The 20635-nt window shown below is 47.7% G+C and overlaps 1 protein-coding gene and 1 long non-coding RNA gene across 7 annotated transcripts in view; one reads left to right on the top strand and one right to left on the bottom strand.

The window, feature by feature from the left end:
- The window catches only part of CHD9 (chromodomain helicase DNA binding protein 9), a 233508-nt gene extending 214456 nt beyond the window's left edge, over positions 1 to 19052 (bottom strand). The window contains exon 1 of the mRNA XM_049621122.1: positions 18564 to 19052. The gene's annotated coding sequence lies outside the window, so the exon portion shown is untranslated. The remainder of the gene's footprint in view (positions 1 to 18563) is intronic.
- LOC125915350 (uncharacterized) lies at positions 943 to 11219 on the top strand. Of its 6 annotated transcripts, none has more exons than XR_007455651.1 (5): positions 943 to 1146; positions 2606 to 2875; positions 5453 to 5520; positions 9396 to 9478; positions 11137 to 11219. It is a non-coding gene; the product is annotated as an uncharacterized LOC125915350 (long non-coding RNA). The 6 variants fall into 6 exon arrangements; XR_007455647.1 differs by having other exon boundaries at positions 2606 to 2886; XR_007455648.1 differs by lacking the exon at positions 9396 to 9478.
- Positions 19053 to 20635: the final 1583 nt, after the last annotated feature.

The raw sequence follows: 20635 nt of genomic DNA, 5'->3' as shown, positions 1-20635 counted from the left end.
GTGGCGCAGACCCTGCAGGGCCTCAGGGAGTCGTGCAGTGCGCAGTGGAAAGCTCCTGGCCACCGATTTCACGTGCTGCTTGGCAGTTAAGAAAACACTGAGTCTAGCACAGCAGGCTCTGGACCCTTTCATGGGCATCCTGAGAACTGTTGCCTGAACATCTGGGTCTGATAAAGGGAGACCCACGTGGGCTTCCCTGCCCCCTTTCCCATAACTATTTCCGCACTTACCCTTGAAGCTCTGTGCGTGTGGCTGTTCTTTTCTTTCCTTTCCTCCGAACATATGGATTCCCAGCTCCTATTTCAAACTCAAATGCTCCTCTCCTATAAACTCCCCAAAGCTCTCAATTTCCTTTTTCCATTGCTCATTCTTTCCTAAAGTGCATGAAAAAGCCTCTCTTAGCTCTGTTCCAATTTCCTTGTTTATAAAAGAAGGGCAAGGAGAACAGTGATTTCAGTGATCAAGGTTAAGCATGGCCTGATTCCTTCCTTAGGAGAACACACCTCAATAGCCTGGGAGATCAAAGCTTACCAGGTACAAGAACTAATCACAGGAAAGCCCTGATTCCGCCCCCCCCCCCCCCCCCCCAGTACTCAGCCTGAAGGAGGCCTGGTATAGGACCATCTGCTCCCTTTAGCTGGCTGAAATGTCCTTTCTGAAAGTCACTAATAGAATAGAAAAAAGAAAAGTCACGAGCGGGCACGATTCCCGGAAGGTTACTGCTCAAGTGGGAGTGTATTATCTGGGGAGGGAGGGACAGGTCCTGGCCTGCTCCTTAGCCCGTGGCCTTATATTTCCTCACAATAATGGCACCTTACTCCTTGCAGGCAGCAAAAGCCCAACCCTCAGCACTGAAACTGTACACATCAGCATGGACGGGGGCCAGGGGGGAGAGGCAGTTCGATGCACCATCTAGGGCCTGGGGGGCAGAAGGTCCTCACCCAGGCAGAGGTCACAGACCACTAGCACCTGCAGCCACCCAGCAGGTAACACAAATGGCCTGGGGACTGAGGTCATAAAAGGCAGCTGACACCGGTCAGCCTTAAAGAGCAAAGGGTGGTGGCAGGTGGGGACTGGAGACGACAAGTCCTCTCTGACAAGGGGCTGCAGCTACTCACCTCGGGCTGGTTACTGCTGTGGAAGAAGGTGAGCTCTGTCCTGCCAGATCTTCCATTTTTCCCAGGAAGGGGAGATCTGGATTTTACACGAAGTCTCCCAACTTTAGAATGGACTGAAAGGAAAAATACTGCAAAGGCTGACAGTATCAGCCAAACATAATCTAGGAGCTCACCTGAACGCCCCGTGTGCAGCCCTGACCTAGGGGGCAGGTCCTCAACAGGTGCCGCGTGGCAGGGAAGGTCAGGGAGGAGGTCAGATGATGCTGCGTGGGGCGGGCACACCGAGGAGGTGAGGCTGCTTGCCATTCCCGGGGCTCAGGAAACACTGTCCGACTTTTGTCATCCTATCACGCTGCGTCTGCTGCCACTTGGGTCCTTACCAACAGCCCTCTAACCCACTTCAGAAATTCTCTTCCTCTCCAAGGCCAGTTCATGAGGCAGTACAGAACCCTCTCTTTGGGTAAGGCAAACCATTCCCACCACCTCTGACCAAATTTGAGTCAACTTTTTTTTTTTTTAATTCTTTAAAAATGTTGATGGATTTTTGAGAGAGAGACACACACACAGCGCAAGCAGGGGAGGGGGAGAGAGAGAGACACAGAATCGGAAGCAAGCTCTAGGCTCCAGGCTCTGAGCTGTCCGCACAGAGCCCGACGCGGAGCTCATGACCTGAGAGGGCATGACCTGAGCTGAAGTCAGAAGCTTAACAGACTGAGCCACGCAGGGGTGCCTTTGAGTCGACTTTCAAAACAACTTAAAATTCACCTGCCTGTAGAAGAATCAAATAGCACCTGCCTTTCTCTCATACTTGACAAAATCATGACCAGTGACTCTGGGTACTTAAGAAGCTCTTTCCCCCAACCCCCCAAGAAACATACTGCGCTTCAAGGGTAGCTTCTGTTCCTCATCGCTGTGGGAGAGATAAGAGGGAAACTGAGGCATAGACCTAGAAGCTATTTGTCAAAGATACACGTATTTGGCAGGATTCCGAAGAGCTGGGAGAACCACGTACTAAGCTGTTTTTAAAAGCTTAGGGGGTCTTCCCGAATAGTGCCTAAAAGAGAGAAGTAGAACTGCCTTACAATGGGATGCAATCTAGAACACTGAGAGATGAGGAAGGTCACAGGCCGAGGTACGATCATTGAATCTCTTTCCCTGGCATCACCTTTACTCTGCCACTTAGATTCTTTTATTCGCGTAATTCCCTCCACCCAGGGAGTGAGGCAGATGGGTGGGAGGGGACGGCAAAGAGACGTTTCAGAGCAAGGGAAAGTGCTCTGCACAAGCAACTGCCTGCAGCTGGGTGTGTGTCTGCACCTCTGGGTGTGTGCGGATGTGCATGCTTAGTTTGTATGCAAGCCATTTTGGTTGAGAAGTGTTTCTGTGCTTCAGGAAATACCTCCCAGGGGAACCTTCCTGACTTCAGTCTCTGTCTCCCATCTCCCCGACACACCACGGCTGTTCATTTCATCATTATATGTCTACAGAGCACCTTCTCGGGGGACTGGCACCGAGATGATATCAATGAACAGGAAAGGCCCAGTCCTAGTCCTCCGGGGGCCCACTGTTTAAGATGGAGGCAGACAGGAGAATGGGAGACTGCACATCAGCGGGCGAGCACTTGGACAGCGGGAGTGGACGTGGAGAGGGCACGGAGGAGGCCAAGCTTGAAAGGCAGAGGGGAGGAGTCCAGGACCACATTCTGGAAGAAATGAGGTCTAAGCTGAGATCTGAAGGTTGAGTTGGTACTGGACCAGGTAAAGGGAAGGTGGGTGTTTCAGGCAGAGGAACTAGCATGGGCAAAGATCTGGGGGCAGATTCCCTCTCCCCCACCAGCCCCAGCGCTTGATGAAAATCTGCCGTTTGAGCTCAGGCACAGGCCATCCCAGGGAGAGGTTCCCGGGAGCTCTGGGCCCAAGTATGGGACTGATATGGCAGTGGCCAGAAGCCAAGGCTGAGAACCTTAAAAGTCACTGTTGTCAGATTTAAACTGCTTCATTAAAAGCATCCAAAGTGCCCTCCTGTCCTTAAGGTCCTCAGATGATAGGATGGAACAGGAAGTGTTCAGGGGACACTCTGGAGTACGGCCCTTCCTCCTGATAAAGGACATAAACACTAAAGGTAAAGCACAGAACCTGAGACAAACTCACTTCGAAATGCCAACTTACAGAGGTCAAAGAACGTTCATACTTTTGCTCGCTCTCTCTCTCTCTCTCTCTCTCTCTCACACACACACACCTGATGGGCTAGGTAGAATGTCAGATTTTTTATATTATTTTTTTAAAGTTTTTATTTATTTATTTTGAGACGGAGAGTGAGAGCGGGGGAGGGGCAGAGAGAGAGGGACACAGCGCTGACAGCACAGAGCCCAGCGTGGGGCTGGATCTCACAAACAAACCATGAGATCGTGACCTAAGCTGAAATCAAGAGTCCAGATGCTCAGCCAACGGAGCCATCCAGGTGCCCCTTATATTATTTTTTACGGAGGAGGAAACTGAGGCTCCAAGTGGAAAAGTATCCAAGGTTATTGGCTCCTTCATTCACTCACTGACTCCACAACATTAACCCAGCTCCTGCTGTTGGCAGGCTTGTGCTAGGCACTGTGGACATGGTGAATAACGAATACTCCCTACTCATGGAAGCCAAGGTTCAAACCCATTGCTCTGATTCCAATCCCAGTGCCCTTTCCAATACACTGAACAGCCCGTTGGATATGTGTTCTCTGGGGTAGTGCTGCAGTGGGTGGGTCTTCACAGCCTCACAGTGTTTGTCAGCAACCCTCCACCCACCCCTGCAAACATACCATCAAAGAAAACACAGCATAGCTGCTATGCAAATGTATCTTCAAGGCAAGGTGCAGACCAGATTTTCTCTGGAAGTCCCTCCCATATAGAAACCTTACCTACCAATGGTTGTCAAGGCTCTGGTTGTCTTTGAGTCACTGAAAATTTTCCTATTCCACCTCCACCCTCTGTACTAGCCTAAAGAGAATGCTTTAAAACCCTCACCTCGGGGTGCCTGGGTGGCTCAGTCGGTTGAGCCTCTGACTCTTGATTTCGGCTCAGGTCCTGATCCCGTGGTCGTGAGATCAAGCCCCATGTTGGGCTCTGTGCTGAGCCTGGAGCCTGCTTGGGATTCTCTCTCACTGTCCCTTTGCCCCTGCCCTACTTGCATGCACTGTCTCTCAAAAAAATAAAAATAAAAATAAATAAAGTAAACCCTCACCTTTGGCAAGTCTTCCCTCTAAACACTGTCCTACAGGAGTAGGGATGGGGTAAAGGTTCTTTCAAAGGAAAAGGGGGGGGGTGTTGAGAGGAGGAGGACAAAACAGGGGAAAGCACAGGAAGAGGACACACCAGACACACTGCCCCCTGGATAATTCTACTGAGCCATAGCTGGCCAAGGTCAGAAATGACTGGCAAAACCCGACCAGACAGACATCTCTGAAAGACGTTTGGGAGAGGCGGGTGTATCTCCCCGGAGCCTGGGCAATGTTATTTCCTGGGGCAAAGCAAGTCACAAAGGATGCAAGCTGATGACTGAATGTCTGGGGCAGGGTGGGAGGCAGGGCCAGGAGGTGGGGGTGGAGTGGTGGAAAGGGAGGAGGGGCAGAGTGCCGGCTGGTTTCACACAGACAAATCTCTTCATTTTTCCAGACTGGAAAAAGCTGTTTGGGCTGTGCACATTTGCAGAGAGTCACGGTATTTACTACGCTTCCTGGCTCAACAGATTTCTTTTTGTCATTCAGTCAAACGCAGCTTGTATTTTTCGTAGCCAGAGCTGAACAGCCCATGGGGGCTCTTCCCCCACATTGTGTTCAAAAACACATCACCAGTGACTCAAAAAACCCCAGCTCATATGGGCAACAGGAGTGGGTGGGGGTAGCAATGTTTTAGAGATAAAGACCCACATTTAGACAAACAGTGTCTCCCCCTTGGAGGCATTTAATAACACTCCTTATTTGCCCAGCCCACATTGTTTTCTGGGGAGCCGTAAGAACAAACTGCTATTCTAAAACCTGATTCCTGCACTTGGCATGTGACTCTCAGTTATCCATATTGACAGTGGTGGAGGATAAGGTGCAGGAAAAGTGGTTAATTAAAAAACAAAAAACAAAAACCTTCTTGCCAGAATGTGCCTATGCACAGTTCAGCTCCAGACATGCTTCTGGCCAAATGTCAGGTTGGAAAGTTGGCTGCTGAACCACTGTATGCTAAAACAGTACTTCAATCCAACAGACATTAACTGACCACTTACTATGTGCGAGGTTCAGTGCTAGGGGTGGGAGTATCCAAATGGACCACAACTTAACATGCACTTTACATTTTTAATAGAAAACAGAGTGTGAGCCCAATGCTATGCACAGCTACTGGTGGAATTTGGGGCGTCAAATATGCACCAGGTGAGTAAGGGAAGTCTTCTTGGGGGTAGGAGAGGGGAGAGACCCCTTCACATCACACTGGTAGGCTTCCATAGGCATAATGCCAGCCAAATCACCACACTGGGAATACAGTCATCACATCTTGCTCAAACAACCTACAGTCATGCCGCCCTGAGAGTCGGAGAGTGGGAACCTCATCTTCGGAGATGATATGACATATTCAGGCGATGTCCGACCCCTCTGGCCAAGGTGAGGGTGAATAAACAGGCATCCCTGATGATGCAAGCTAACATCACCTGATACAATGGAATACAGCCTCTAACTTCTTCCTCTTCTTGGGTTGCCAAAGCACAAAGTCATCTTGCATTGATTTAAAGAGAGAAAGGACCCACACAGACTTCTCCGTCTTGTTTTTGAGTCAGGAGCTCTGGGGAGTCAGAGAGGGGTGGAGGCTGATGGAGGGAAGGAGGGGTCTTTAGGGGACCAGGGAGTTGGGGAAGCTGGGAATTCTGTATAGTCCAAGTTGACTATGCCAGATGTAGCTCAATTTTTTTTTTTTTTTCTTTTAAGAGACTGTTATGGGTTTCCTTTCCAAAGTGGAACTGCAGGGATGGAAAAATGAGTTTCAGTTGCTATGGAAATAGGAGTTGGCTGGAGCCTGCGGGAGCAGCAGCTGGAGTAGAACAAGTGGCCAGGAACCTGGCCCTGTGACAGAGGGGCTTCCGGCTGGGGATAAGACAACAACAGGCGTTAGCAGGGAGGAGGAGGAGGGAAGAAGAGAGAGGAGACAGATTCTGCTGCCTATGGATTCTGCAGACACGTAGAGTGATAAAGAATGGTGTGTGCGTGTGCATGTGTGTGTGTGTTGGGGGGGGGGTTGCATGTACACCCCCCCAGGCCAAAAAAAAAAAAAAAAAAAAAAAAGAGAGAGAGAGAAGCAAAATAAATCACTGCCTGAGGAAGAACAGAGCTTCACTGGAGACTCTGAGGTCAAAAAAGCCCTAAGACAGTTGAGTGACAGAAGAGAAGAGGCTTGTTTCAAAGACTTCCAGGGGGTGAGCAAATGCCTGAGCAGGGACTGGCCCTCGCACTCTGTGCTCCCTCACCTTTTGTCCTCACACAACTCTTCAAATTGAAACTGATGTGGGCCAGAAACACAGCCAACAAAATCCCCACGGGGTTAGTGAGACTGTGGGAGTGGGCAAGCTGGTGGTTCTGTTTCATCTGCATCGCTGGGTCACTGTTTCCGTTCCAGGTAGAGAGCCTGCATGACCTAGGGGCTTGAGGCTCTTCTAGCCTGATGCTTCAAAGGAGTCTGAATGTTCTCAGCATCACATGCTGAGGAGGTGTTTTGATTAGGCTTATGGTGACTTCAGGTCTTTGCTGGATCCTTCAGCAGGGCTCACCTGGAGGAATATTTTTCTATTCTCACTCCTATCCCAGTAAGAGGAACCACTCAGCCCCCTTCCTCCCATCATGGTGGGGGTGAGTGGACAGGGGAACCTCACCTTCACAAAGGGACTCAAAGTTAGGCTTTTGACACTATACAATTCTATCACTGTCTATACATGTTGTCCCTGAGAAACACTGACAGGGTCATACAGTTTAAGCTGTATTTCTTCATTTTTCAATATCTCAAGACTCTAAAAAGTGGAAATAAGCATCAAAGGTGAATAAAATACTTATAAATAAAATTAACCAAGGAGGTAAAAGACTCATACACTAAAAACTGTAAAACGCTGCTGAAAGAAATTAAAGAAGATACAAATAAATGGAAAGACATCCCATGTTCATTGATAAGAAAGCTTAACATTAAGATGGAATTACTACTCAAAGCAATCTATAGATTCGATGCAATCTCTATCAAAATCCCAATGACTTTTTTTTTCAGAAATAGAAAAATCCATACTAAAATTTATATGGAATCTCGAGAAACCCCAAATAGCCAAAATGATCTTGAAAAAGATGAACAAAGTAGGAGGACTCACACTTTCTGATATCAAAAGTTACAACAAAGGTATAGTAATCAAAGCAGCATGACATTGGTATACAGACATATAGAGCAATAGAATAGAGGGCCTAGAAATAAACCCTCATGTGTATGGTCAAATGATTTTCAACAGGAGGCCAAAAACACTTAATGGGGAAAGGATAGTCTTTTCAACAAATAGTGTTGGGAGAACTGAATATCCACATGCAAAAGAAATGAGGCTGGACACTTTATACCAGAATTAACTAAAATGGAACAAAGACCTAAACATAAAATCTAAAACTATAAACTCTTATGAGAAAACACAGAGTAAAAGCCTCATGACATTGAATTTGATAATGATTTCTTCCAGATGACAACAAAAGCACAGATAACAAAAGAAAAACTAGATAAACTGAACCTCATTAAAATTAAAAACTTTGGTGTACCAAAGGACACTATCAACAAAGTGAAAAGGCAGGATGGGAGAAAATATTTGCAAATCATACATCTGATAAGGGATGAATATCCAGAATACATAAAGACCTCCTACAACTTAACAGCAAAAACAAAGCAAAACAAAACCCAACCTGTTTCAAAAATGGACAAAGGACCTAATAGACATTTCTCCAAAGAAGATATAGAAATGGCCATTAAGCACATGAAAAGATGCTCAACATCACTAGTCATCAGGAAAATGCAAATCAAAATCACAATGAGATCCTATTAGAATGGCTATTACCCAAAAACCCAGAAAATAACAAATGTTGACAAGGATATGAGAAATAGAAAGCTCTGCGCATTGCTGATAGGAATGAAAAATGGTACAGACACTGAGGAAATGGTATGGTAATTCCTCAGAAAATAAAATAGTAGAATTACCTTATCATCCAGCAATTCCACTCTGGATATATACCCAAAAGAACTGAAAGCAAGGGTATTTGTACACTTAGGCTCATGGCAGTATTATTCACAATGGCCAAAACATAGAAGTAACCCACATGTCCGTGGACAGAAGAATGGATAAACCTAATACCATACACGCATACAACAGGATACGATTCCATCTTAAAAAGGAAGGATATTCTGACACCTGCCACAACACGGATGAACCCTGGAGACATTATACCAAGTGAAATAAGCCAGTCACAAAAGAACAAATATGGCACGATATCACGGATACAGTGTACCTGGAGTAGTCAAAATTATGGAGATGGAAGGTAGAGTGGTGGCTGTCAGAGTTTGAGGAAGGAGGGAATGGGGAGGAAATTAAAATTAATCAGAAAATTGAAGTCTTTGTTTACTGAGTTTAGGAAGATGAGAAAATTCTAGAGAGGGATGGTGGTGATGTTTGGTTACACAACCATGTAAGGTACTTAATGTCACTGAACTGTACATTTTTATATGGTTAAAATGGTAAACCTTACGTCATGTATATTTTCCCACAATCAGTGTGTGTGTGTGTGTGTGTGTGTGTGTGTGTGTGTGTGTAAATAACACACAGTCAGCCTCTTGACTTCTGCGAAGTTCTGCCCTCACAGGCTGTCTGTCCAGTTAAGCCCAGTCAGCACCCAGGATAGGTTCTTTCCCCTTGTCAAAACTTACAGAGGTGGAAACAAGACCACAGGCTGGTGTGGCGATCCCCTCGTGTGCAGGCGGGATAGAAAGATGAATGGAGATGAGGACTGTTCAGGGAGGACAGTCCCCTTGCTCTGATGCAGGGTCTCCAGTGATAAGGGCTGTCAGGCAAGAGCGGGCACAGTGGGCACTCTGGCAGCTGAGAGGAAGAGGGGGACTTTTGCTTGGCTGGCAGGTGGTATCACAGAGGAAGTGGTGTTTCAGGGGGCTTTGAAAGAATGAGGATGTGCATGTGTGTGAACTGGGGGAGGGAACTTCAGGTGGGTTGTCTGTCTGTCTGTCTCTAAAGAGAATGCCAGTTCAGCAGGGAGAGGAGGTGACCAGGGAGCAGATGACAGGAACATGTGCCACACAAGTCTGTTGTCTTGGAAGGTAAGTATTATAAAGGCATATTTGGCCTTGATCTGTAACCTTCTGGAGCAGACCCAGAAGGAATTTGAATGCCAAACTCCCAATAACAACAACTTCTGTGTACAGAGGACTTACTATGGTGCGTCTTACTCAATAACCCTAAATGGTAGGGAACAACATGAGCTCCATTTTCAGCTGAGGAAACTGAGGCCCAAGTGGTTAAGCAACTTGCCGAGAACACACACATGGCCAGTAATGGTGGAGCTGGGCTATCAACCCAGAACTACATGGGTCTCAAACTCTAATACACAGAAGAAATGCCTCAGGAGCTAGTTTTTTTTGTTTGTTTGTTTGTTTTAATTTTTTTTTTAACGTTTATTTATTTTTGAGACAGAGAGAGACAGAGCATGAGCGGGGGAGGGTCAGAGAGAGAGGGAGACACAGAATCTGAAACAGGCTCCAGGCTCTGAGCTGTCAGCACAGAGCCCGACGTGGGGCTCGAACTCACAGACCGTGAGATCATGACCTGAGCCGAAGTTGGAAGCTCAACCGACTGAGCCACCCAGGCGCCCCAGGAGCTAGTTTAAAAACACAAATTCCACTCCCAGTGGCCAAAGATGGAATCTTTTGAACAACAAAACTAAGTAGTATTGGATTATAACCCAGAGTATAAAATAAAGCCCATGAGTCCATATTATTATAAATAAAAAGAAATTAATAAATGGGAGAGAAGAGCCAAATCATCTGTGCTGAAGAATTCCAAATAAATAATGTAGATATACTACCCTAAAGAAGGGAGGATAGAACTCCCCAGTGCCTCAAGCATGGGCTGTGCATAATCACTTCTTTCCAAGGGTACGGCATGGAATGGAGTGGGGGGGGGGGGACGGGAACAGAGTAACCTTACAGTGGACAGACCTGACAGACGTTCAGTCAGGTGATCGAGGTCAGTATCAACAGCGTTAGGTCATGTTGACCATGAAGTGATGAAAATGGCACTTTACCTCTGTGGCCTTCCTCTCCCAAACCCATAACACCAGTCTAACCATGAGAAAAAGATCAGACAAATTCCAATAGAGGGGTTATTCTACAATATACCCGACCAGTACTTCTCAAAACTGCGAAGGTCATCAAAAACAAGGAAATTCTGGGGCACCTGCGTGGCTCAGTCGGTTAAGCATCTGACTTTGGCTCAAGTCATGATCTCACAGTTCATAGGTTTGAGCCCTGCGTGGGGCTCTGTGCTGACAGCTCAGAGCCTGAAGCCTGCTTCGGATTCTGTGTCTCCCTCTCTCTCTGCCCCTTCCCTACTCGTACTCTGTTTCTCTCTCTCTCTCAAAAAACAAACATTAAAAAAAACTTAAAAACAAAAACAAGGAAATTCTAATACAGTCACAGACAGTAGGAACCGAAGAAGTAACAACTAAATGTGATACTAGATGAGTTCTTGGAATCAAGGTAAACACTAAGAAAAACTGAATCAGCTATGGACTTTGGTTACAATGTATTCATATTAGTTCATTTTGTTACAACAAATGTACCATAGCACATTTGTTACTCTTAATAATAGGGGAAACTGGGTGTGGGGTATGTGGGAACTCTCTATGCTATCATGTCAATTTTTCTGTAAATCTAAACTGGTCTAAAAAAAATAAAATCTATTTTTAAAAAATCCCCAGGTTTACCCTCGGAACCTCTGGCCCTCTGCTGTGACTTTGCATAAGTGTATCAGAGTTGTGAATGAAGCTGGCCCCATTCCCTGCCTGTTGATGGACTTCAGAGAAGCCACAGATACAGTGATATCGGCAGGGTGGGGGGAACAGTTCACCCCTCCTCCATTGGACTCCTCCTCCATTGGACTCCCTATATGCCCTCCTCCATCGGACTCCCTGAGGTTAGGGATGGCGCCTCTCTCATTAGACTGGCAGCCTTCCTCATATGAGAACTGAATCTCCCCCTCTCAGGCGAGGCAGCCTGGTGGCCCCTGAGGGCAGGGACCGCTTTTCCTCTTGAGGATCTCAAGAAGGCCTCCCTTAGTAGCCCCAGGGGCCACAGATTCTCCATATGCATTTTGTCTTCCTTTTAGGTAAGTCAAGGTTCTTCAGATGGGTGGGAGGAGAGGCCATGTCCAAAACGTTTTTCAAAGCTGGCAAATTCGGCTTGTTCCAAAATAATAGGTCTCCCAACACACTCAGAGAAGCACAATCGGTGCTCATAACAGCAAGCTCGGCGATCTCTTGGGTTTGGGACCCTAAGCTTCCTCTCTGGCGCCCCTCTTACCTCGCGCCCCGTAGCAACAGTGTAAAACTGGGTTGCTGCCAATTCTATAATGGAACTCAGCATCCCAGGAAACGGTGTCTCAGCTTCAAGAGGCTATTGTTGGAAGGTGCACAGCAAGTGACCCCAAAATGTGGGACAGTGTATCAGCAGAATGCACACACAGTATCTGTAATTACTGATCTGCAGAAGTTCTCAAGACAGGACAGGATGCGCCTCTGGACAAAGCAGGAAGAGCAAGGCCTGGAAATCAAATCAAGACGTGACAATGAGGGGGAAAAAAAGGCCGATTGTATTAACATAAGCTGAAGGAATATTAGGTAGACAGAAATGGTGGAGTGCGAGGAGCTCAGAAAAGCTGGTACAAAAGAGAAGGCTTTGAGAGTCTGTCTTATCTCCCACGTTGTTCAGAGCAGTGGGGTTGCTGGAAACTCTTGAACGTTACAGGCGGCTCAGAGGGCTGGCCAGAGCTTCCTGGAATACTCTCTTGACAGAATCGTAAGGCTGGTCCAGGGAGCAGGAGGAAGGCAACGATTTGGTCACTGATTTCAGTCACGTCTGCCGTGGGCACAGGGATGGGGGCTTAGATCAGGCGTGCTGTCAGTGTGGACCCTTGTACCCCTCAGAGGATACAAACATCTTAGGCTGTCCTATTAAAAATCATCCATCCTGCTCACCTTGTTTTGGTTCTGTGAATACCAATCTTCTAACTAGACCTTGGCTTCCCATGCGGGCTTCCCTACAGATGAAGGAATGTGCTGACAAGCTGACATAAAGTTTTCAGGCTGCCTCGCAGTGCTTGTCCCATTGTGACTTAATATATTTGTGGTCTGGCTTCCTTACCAGGCTCCTGTGAATTTGGTTAGTCTGTCCCTTTCAGCCTGATTAGCTGCATGTGCACCAAGGAATCAACGAACTATGGATGGTGCACCAAGCTCATCCCTGGCCCGTGAAGAATGAGCTCCACCAGTGTCCAGGCCCCCTCCATGCTGGCCCTAAGGGGGCTTTCTTTCAGTGACAGCCTCTCCCTGGACGTCACAGTCTAGCTGCTCTTTGCCACATCAATCACCCCAACCACAGCTATCAACCCTGTGCCCAGAGTGAGCTATGGGGGCCTTGAAAACAAAGCATGCAGCACCAAAAGCAACTTTATGAGTCCCACGGGACAAAAAAGAATTAAGGAAGAGAGAGGCCCTTTGCTTGGGGGGGGGGGGGGTATGATGCCAAGAACACACGATAGAGTATAAGCTGAAGAAGCTGGCAATGTTAAATCTAGAACAGGGAAGATCTGGTAGGGCCAGCAGGTTCCCTGTCATCAAATATCTGAAGGACTGTCGCAATGAAAAGGGGACAGATTTGTTCCCTGAGGCTCCAGAAGAAAGTATGACAACCAAGGGCCAGCAGATTCAGGGAGAAGGATCCCAAGTGGATAAGAAAGAGGAAATTTTCAACAGCAGATTTCCTCTACTACCAATAATTCAAATAATATCTTCACTTCCTTTCTTCCTTTTGTCAAATTGTGATAAGTTTAAACCTGTAATTAAGAACATAAACTGTGGAGCAGGACAACCCGGGTGCACTTTCCAGTTGTCACTTACTAGCTATATAACTTTGGGCAAGTTATGTAATAACTTCCCTGGGCCTGTTTTCTCAGCTAATAATAGTACCTACTTCAAATAGGACTACACCCATGTGACTGTGGTGAGGAGTAATGAAATTATGCAAGAAGGGGGCTTAGAATAACATGTAGCACATAGTAAGTGCTCAGTAAGTGGCAGCTATTATTTTTATCATGTTCTCATACTATCTATACTATTTTTCACGTTTTTCTTTAAGTAGAAATAAATTTATGTAAATCCATTTTATCTTTAAGTTAAAAAAATTTTTTTTAATTTATTTTGAGAGAGAAACAGTGTGAATGGGGGAGGGGCAAGGAAAGAGAGGGAGAGAGGAGAATCCCAAGCAGGCCCCGTGCTGCCAGTGCAGAGCCCGACACGGGGCTTGAACTAATGAAACTGTGAGATCGTGACCTGAACCAAAACCAAGAGTCAGACGCTTAACGGATTGAGCCACCCAGGCGGTCCTATGTAAATTTATTTTAAAGAAAGCTCTCTATATTACTACTGTAAATGTAGAGAGACAAACACTTGCCCTGTAGAGGTGGGAGGTATAAAAATAAACAACACGTGGGGCGCCTGGGTGGCTCAGTCAGTTAAGCGACTTCGGCTCAGGTCATGATCTCACGGTTCGTGAGTTCAAGCCCCGCGTCGGGCTCTGTGCTGACAGCTCGGAGCCTGGAGCCTGTTTCAGATTCTGTGTCTCCCTCTCTCTCTCTCTCTCTGACCCTCCCCCGTTCATGCTCTGTCTCAAAAATAAATAAACGTTAAAAAATAAAAATAAAAAAATAAACCACACGATGTTATGAAATGTTAGCTAATGAAGACTGCCTGTTCCACGACCTGAATGTGAGGACTGCCATCTTTTCCATAAAAAGGAGAGACAAGCCAGTTGAGTACTACACTGAGACTTCTTTTGTTGACTGTAGCCAGGAGAGTCTGGTGAGCTCTGGGAAGGATAAGGCCTGTGTGGTTGTAGCTTCTGGTCTGGGGACAGACAGCAGCTTGGAAAGGATCAAAGAGGCAGCTTAAAAGGGAACATCTATCCTAGTCCGAGGCTTCACGTTCTTTAGTGCCACGACTCTATTCCACACCAGATTATCTCACAAGGTCCCCAGTGGCGTATACACGGCACACCCAAAACACCCAAATCTGAAACACTTTGTAGCTTCCCCCCGTACTCGTCACCGCCCCCCAGAGGTCACCTGCAGACCTGCAGACTCTTGCACTGCTGGCCTTTTTCCTGCCTGAAGGCTTTTTCTGGCTGCATTGTGTATACCACAGATGGTGAGCAGAAGCGCAAAGGCAGGGAAATACCCCAGCTTCCTTGCCTCGTCATGGGACATATGATCTCTCCAAGGGTCCCCAGTGAGACTGAGCTGTTGCCCCAGTGGTAATTCACTTACCAACACACCCTTTCCCCTTGTCCACATGGCTTTCCTCTCTTCCCCAGGTCCACTGCACTCTCACCGGGCTTTCTGCCATCACTTCCCAATTAAAGTCCTGGCACCCAAATCCTTGTCTCATGATCTGCTTTTGGGGAAACCCCAACCATGGCATAGTTTAAACTTTAACCCTGGAATGAGGGGCCCAGTGAGTAAACGCCACATCATTGGAGACCTCAAGAAATAGCTGAGGACCCTCGATGAGGATTCATGGGTCAGGTAAAGATTTAGCTAGATGGACATTTAATATTCCTATGATCCTCAGGTCCCATGACTCTAGATAAAGAGTTGGCAAACTACAGCCCATGAGCCACAGCCAGCCCACTGCCTGTTTCTGTACAATTGTGAGCTAAGGATGTTTTTCCCATTTTTAAACAGTTTTAACAAATCAAAATAAGAAAAACATTTTGTGACCCATTAAAATCCTATGAAACACAAATTTCAGTGTATGTAAATTAAGTCTTATTGGAACAAAGTTACACCCATTCATTTCCATACCCTCTACAGCTGCTTTTACTCTACAGACACACAGGTGAGAGCATATGCAACTGAAACCATATGATCCGCAAAGCTCAAAGTATTTCCTACCTGGCCCTTTACAGAAAAACGTTTGCTGACCCCTGTTCAAGATCACCATCCTGCAGGGACAAGAGGCAGATTGAGACCTGGCTATCCCATGGACGGGAAGGCCCAGTGCCAGACCTAGAATTTAGGGGGTAACTTGCATCAGACCTTCTCAGTCTACAACTTTGTGCCTATCCTCACTCCTCCTTCTGCCCCTGCAGGCAACTGGGACTCTTCTACTGAGGCATTACTGGTTTTATACCAGGAATAGTTTTATTTTTAAAGGGCATGGGATTTGTCTTCTCCACACTCCACCCACTGTCCCAAGTAGTTTCATCCATGCTTGAGGGCTTCTGCAACCGCTTAGTTAGTGATCCCTCCCCAAACCAAACCAAATCTCCAGCCCAGGACTGTGTCCTGAGATCTCTCATCAACTGTCTGTTCAGCATCAGATTAAGAGGGAGGTGCTGGAGGTAGTTTTGCTGCTCACCAGCTGTGTAACATACGACAAGGTATTTAACTGCATGGGACACCAATTTCATCATCTGTCAGAAGTGGAAACCATCCTGCCCAGCCTGCCAGGATTACTGTGCTAATCGGATGAAATGAGAGCTGTCCCCAAAACACAGTGCCACCTGGCCTCAACCTCTGTCTCCAGCATATTATCATTATCGTACTTCTGTTCTATTTGCCTACCACACTCCCTACATACTGGCTTTCCTTGAGTTCCCTGACCTTGCCAAGCTCCTGACTACCTCTGGGCCTTTGCACATGCTACTTTTTCTGCCTAAACACTTTTTCCTCATCCTGTGCTTGGCTGCTTCACACCTTTCTGATACCCAGTCTAAGGCAGGCCCCTTCTGTATGCCTCCCCACCTTGATTCTTTCATTGCATGTGCAGTGATGTGTAATTTCAGTCAATTCTCATTATTCGCAGCAGCTATGTTCTGTAAATTTGCCATGAATATGGAATTAGCAAATACTGAACCATTGTTCCCAGGGGAAAAAAAAACTGAAGTTAGGTTTCTGTGAGCCTCTGGTCACATTTTCATCAACAGATCAATCAATACCTAACCTTGTTTTATGTGTGTTTCTTTTAAAATTTATTTATTTATTTTTTAACATTTACTTATTTTTGAGAGACAGAGAGAAACAGAGCATGAGCAGGGGAGGGGTGGAGAGAGGGGAAGACACAGAATCCGAGGCAGGCTCCAGGCTCTGAGCTGTCAGCACAGAGCCTGACACGGGGGCTCAAACTCACAAACCATGAGATCATGACCTGAGCTGAAGTCCGGACGCTTAACTGACTGAGCTACCAGGCACCCCATGTGTGTTTCTTTTTAAAGACACCTTATTTAATAAATATTGTTGATTCATTCATATTGAACTCAGCCAAACCCAGGACAGCTCATGCCTGAACAAAGCTTATCTAATAATACACATTTTCTCTGTAAGGCACCTCACAACCTTCTTGTGTTTAGGGGCATTAGTCAGCACTTGAGCATGATGCTTGGGGGTGATTTTAAACAGAAATCACCAACCAACAGAAAAAGCACAAAAATGCAGAAAACATGGCACAAAATAAACCACAAAGAGGACACCTGTTTACAGTATGAGAGCTAAAACCAGAAGGCACAGCGTTGCCTCGTTTTGACCTCAGCTGGGAACGTGCATGTTGGGCAACTCCAATTTTCTGCCACTCTGCCCATGTCCATGCATGACCACGAAAGTGCTGCAGGTATTGATTTCAGGGTTACAAATACATTTCAGCGAGTAGGGGGATTCGCGACTACAGAATCTGCAAAAAAACGAGGATCCATGATACTTTCTCCCATTTCCCTCATTCAGCGGAGTGTGAATTCACAGAGACTTGGCTTCCCTCTTACTCACTGTTTTAGCTCTAGAATCTGGGAAACTGCCTGGCACATAGTGGGCTCTCAATAACAAATATATTGTGAATGAACGAATGAGTCAATTCAGTGAAAGTGCTTTGCTGGCAGCGGCGATAACTGTTGTTTATGGGAATGCGCCACTGAGATGCCCTGTGCTAAGTGTTTTGTCCACATTCTCAGTCAATGAGGGAAACAGCAGATTACTTCCGCACATGGGCCCTAGAGACAGATTCCCAGGGATGTGCCTCTTCCTAATTATATAACCCTGAGCAAGTTCTTTGGCCTTTCTGAGGCCCAGCTTCTTCAACCATCATAGGGGGTAATTATAGTCCTACCTTGTGGGCCATATGAGGAGTCGAATGTGGCAATGCACAGAAAGCTGGCAAGCACCAGGCACAGGTAGGCCCTTAGTAACCATTATCTTTAATTGTTAAATTTTTTTTTTTAACGTTTATTTATTTTTGAGACAGAGAGAGACAGAGCATGAACGGGGGAGGGGCAGAGAGAGAGGGAGACACAGAATCAGAAGCAGGCTCCAGGCTCTGAGCTGTCAGCCCAGAGCCCGATGCGGGGCTCGAACTCACGGACCGCGAGATCATGACCTGAGCTGAAGTCGGACGCTTAACCGAACGAGCCACCCAGGCGCCTCCCCCCATTATCTTTAATTGTTAATAATTCCCACAACAAGTCTACGTGTTTTTACACTATCATACCCATTTTGCAGGTGAGGAAACTGAGGCTACAAGTGGTTCCATGAATTCCTGAGGGACGGGCTGGCTGTGGGGACTCCAAGCCCATGCTGGTAACCACTTTGCTGTTACCTAAATACAAGGGATCATTTTTATCAGCTACAGGGGATCTTACTCTGCCTGCTCAGTGACATTTACCAAATGATGGGGCAGCTCTGGCCAGCCCCTGAACTTCCAGGGGATCTGGATTAAGAGGAAGACTCCCTGGTGAGTCTTCTCTCACATTCCACATCAGTGTCTTTCTGTTCTCTGCCCACTTTTTTGTTTAACCCCTTCAGAACCAGTCCTACTGGGAGGGGGAGGTGTTGGTTTGTTATCTTGGGTTTGACAGCTCAAAGGGGGAGATATTTCCTGCTTCAAAAGCAGGGAAGAGGAGGAGGAGGAGGAGGAGGAGGAAAAGGAGGAGGAGGAGAAGGGGAGAGGAGAAGAAGAATCAGCATGTACAAACGTCCTTGGGTTTTGTGCAATCTTAGATCAAGAGTCCTCAAACTTAGCTGCTAGTTGCAATCTCCTGAAAAGCTTTTAAATATCCAAATGCCCAGGTCCCAACCCAGACCACTTACCTTTGAGTCTCTGGGGGTGTTACGGGGGCATCAGGATGCTCCCCCAAGAGCTTCCAATGTGCGACCAAGTTTGAGAACGGTGCTTCCGTACTCAGCTGCAAAGCTCAAGTCGCCTTGTTCACGGGTAACTCTCTTCTCTTTGGACTTGCCCTTCGGGGAATCGGGCACGCTTTCCAGAGGCACAGGCTAGTAGGGGACGTCCGCGTGCCAGCGACCTGCTGTTCTGCGCTGCCCCTAGGCCCAGCTTGGAGACTGCGGGGCTCCGGGTCCCCTTAGGCAACAACACGTGTGGCCGCTCCGACTTCTCCGCTCATCTGTGCAGACCGCGCGCGGGGCTCCGCGGCCGCCGCGCTGCCCACCCCGACCTCAGAGGCTCGGGGGAAACGCCCGAGGCTCCGGAATCCTACCTAGGCTGCCGGCGCTGCCCTCCAGTCCCCGGAACCCTGGGGCTCGGATTCGCTCCGCCGCCCGGCTCCGCGGCGCCTTTCGCCTGCGCCGGAGAGGCGCCCACTAGAGCGCAGGCGCCACCTAGTGGGCGCGCGGAGGCGGCGCGGGGGACGCGGCCGGGAGGTGGGAGCGCGGCCCGGGCGGAAATGCGGCCGCGCTGCCCACGTGGGCGGCTCTCCAGGTCGCAGCGAGTCCCGGGCGCAAGTCCCGGCCGGCTCGGACCACCTTCCTTCCCGATCCCGCACTGGGACCTGAACTTGCTGAACTTCCCCTTGGGGGCACGGCGGGGCAGCCAGGCCCTGCCTCCCGGCCTGGGAGCCATCCTGGGATTTTCCTGGCCGCACTCAGGGATCTTTCTTTTCATCCAAAAGCTTTCGGTACATCCCAATTTGGCATAGCCTCTTTTAAAAATACTCTGGGAGCACCTGAAGATGCAAGGGACTGGGTTTCTCTCAAGCGCAGGGAGGCCTTTACCCTCTCGGCAACCCTTTCTTCTCGCCACGGCCCCACCCCCTCCACGCCCTCGCCCACCTACCTGGTCCCTCCAATATCTTTGGCTGACATTTATTAAACATCTAGTCCGTGTCAGACCCTGTGTTGATTTGGGAGACACGGTCAGGTCCCTTAGGAGTTGGCAAACCAGGTCATCTTTCTTGGCCGGGTGCCAATGGCGTTTTTTGGTTGGGGCTCTCCTGGTACTGCAGGAGATCTAACATTCCCTGATTCTCTGGCACTAAATGCCAGTAGCCACTGCTTAGTCAGTGGGGGACTGGGAGAGAGGGAAAGTAACATTGCCCCAGGCTGAAAACCTAATTAGCTGGTAATTAAGCAATGACCAGTGAAGTCCCACTGTGAGGATTTTTGAGGGCAATGGAGACTCTCGGCCACCTCTCTTCCCCACCCCACCCCCCACGCTTCCAGTATTTATTATTTTTTTACGAAGGCCTGCCAAGGGTTACAAAGAGGGTGGACTATTGAAAGTGTTTACATTTCATTTATTTCTTCCCTCAGCAAATGTTCACTAAGCACCTATAATGCGCCACTTTCTACGCATGAGGGATACAATAAAGGACAAAACACCCCAAAATCTCTGTCCTCATTGAGTTCACATTTAATGCAACAAGTTAACACAACACTTTTAGCACACACAGAAACACAGTGCGGTGTAATTGAGCTCTTTACGGGATAAGTACAGGATTTACAATAAATACAGAGCTCCAGAAAGATGTCTCTGCCGAGGGGCACCCAGAAGGAATCTTAGGGCTGGGTTGGAGACACAAGAGCCTATGCCATCAGGGTTAAGATGCGACAGCTGTGGGAGTGAATTTACTTGTTCCGGGGAGAAGGTGAAAGACAGATAGGCCAAGTACTTAACATTTGGGGAGGGGGGGGTCATGCATCTCCCCCCCCAAAAAAGGCACAGGTCCATCCCATGTGGGGGTATCAATCCTTCAAACTCAGAAGGACAAAGAGGAGAGGGGGGCTTCCTGAGAAATGGTGGGGTTGGGGTGTCCTCAGATCTTCAGTCTCTAGATCCAGCCCTCAGTCCTTTGCCCCCACCCCAAAGTTGCAGCTGCCCCCCTGGCTCCCCCATCTTCAAACCCCCTCCCAACCCCCCCCTACCC

Source organism: Panthera uncia (genome assembly GCF_023721935.1).
Source record: "Panthera uncia isolate 11264 chromosome E2 unlocalized genomic scaffold, Puncia_PCG_1.0 HiC_scaffold_19, whole genome shotgun sequence".
NCBI lineage: Eukaryota > Metazoa > Chordata > Mammalia > Carnivora > Felidae > Panthera > Panthera uncia.
The sequence above is the reverse complement of the archived record's forward strand: the minus strand, read 5'-3'. Positions and strand labels throughout refer to the sequence as shown.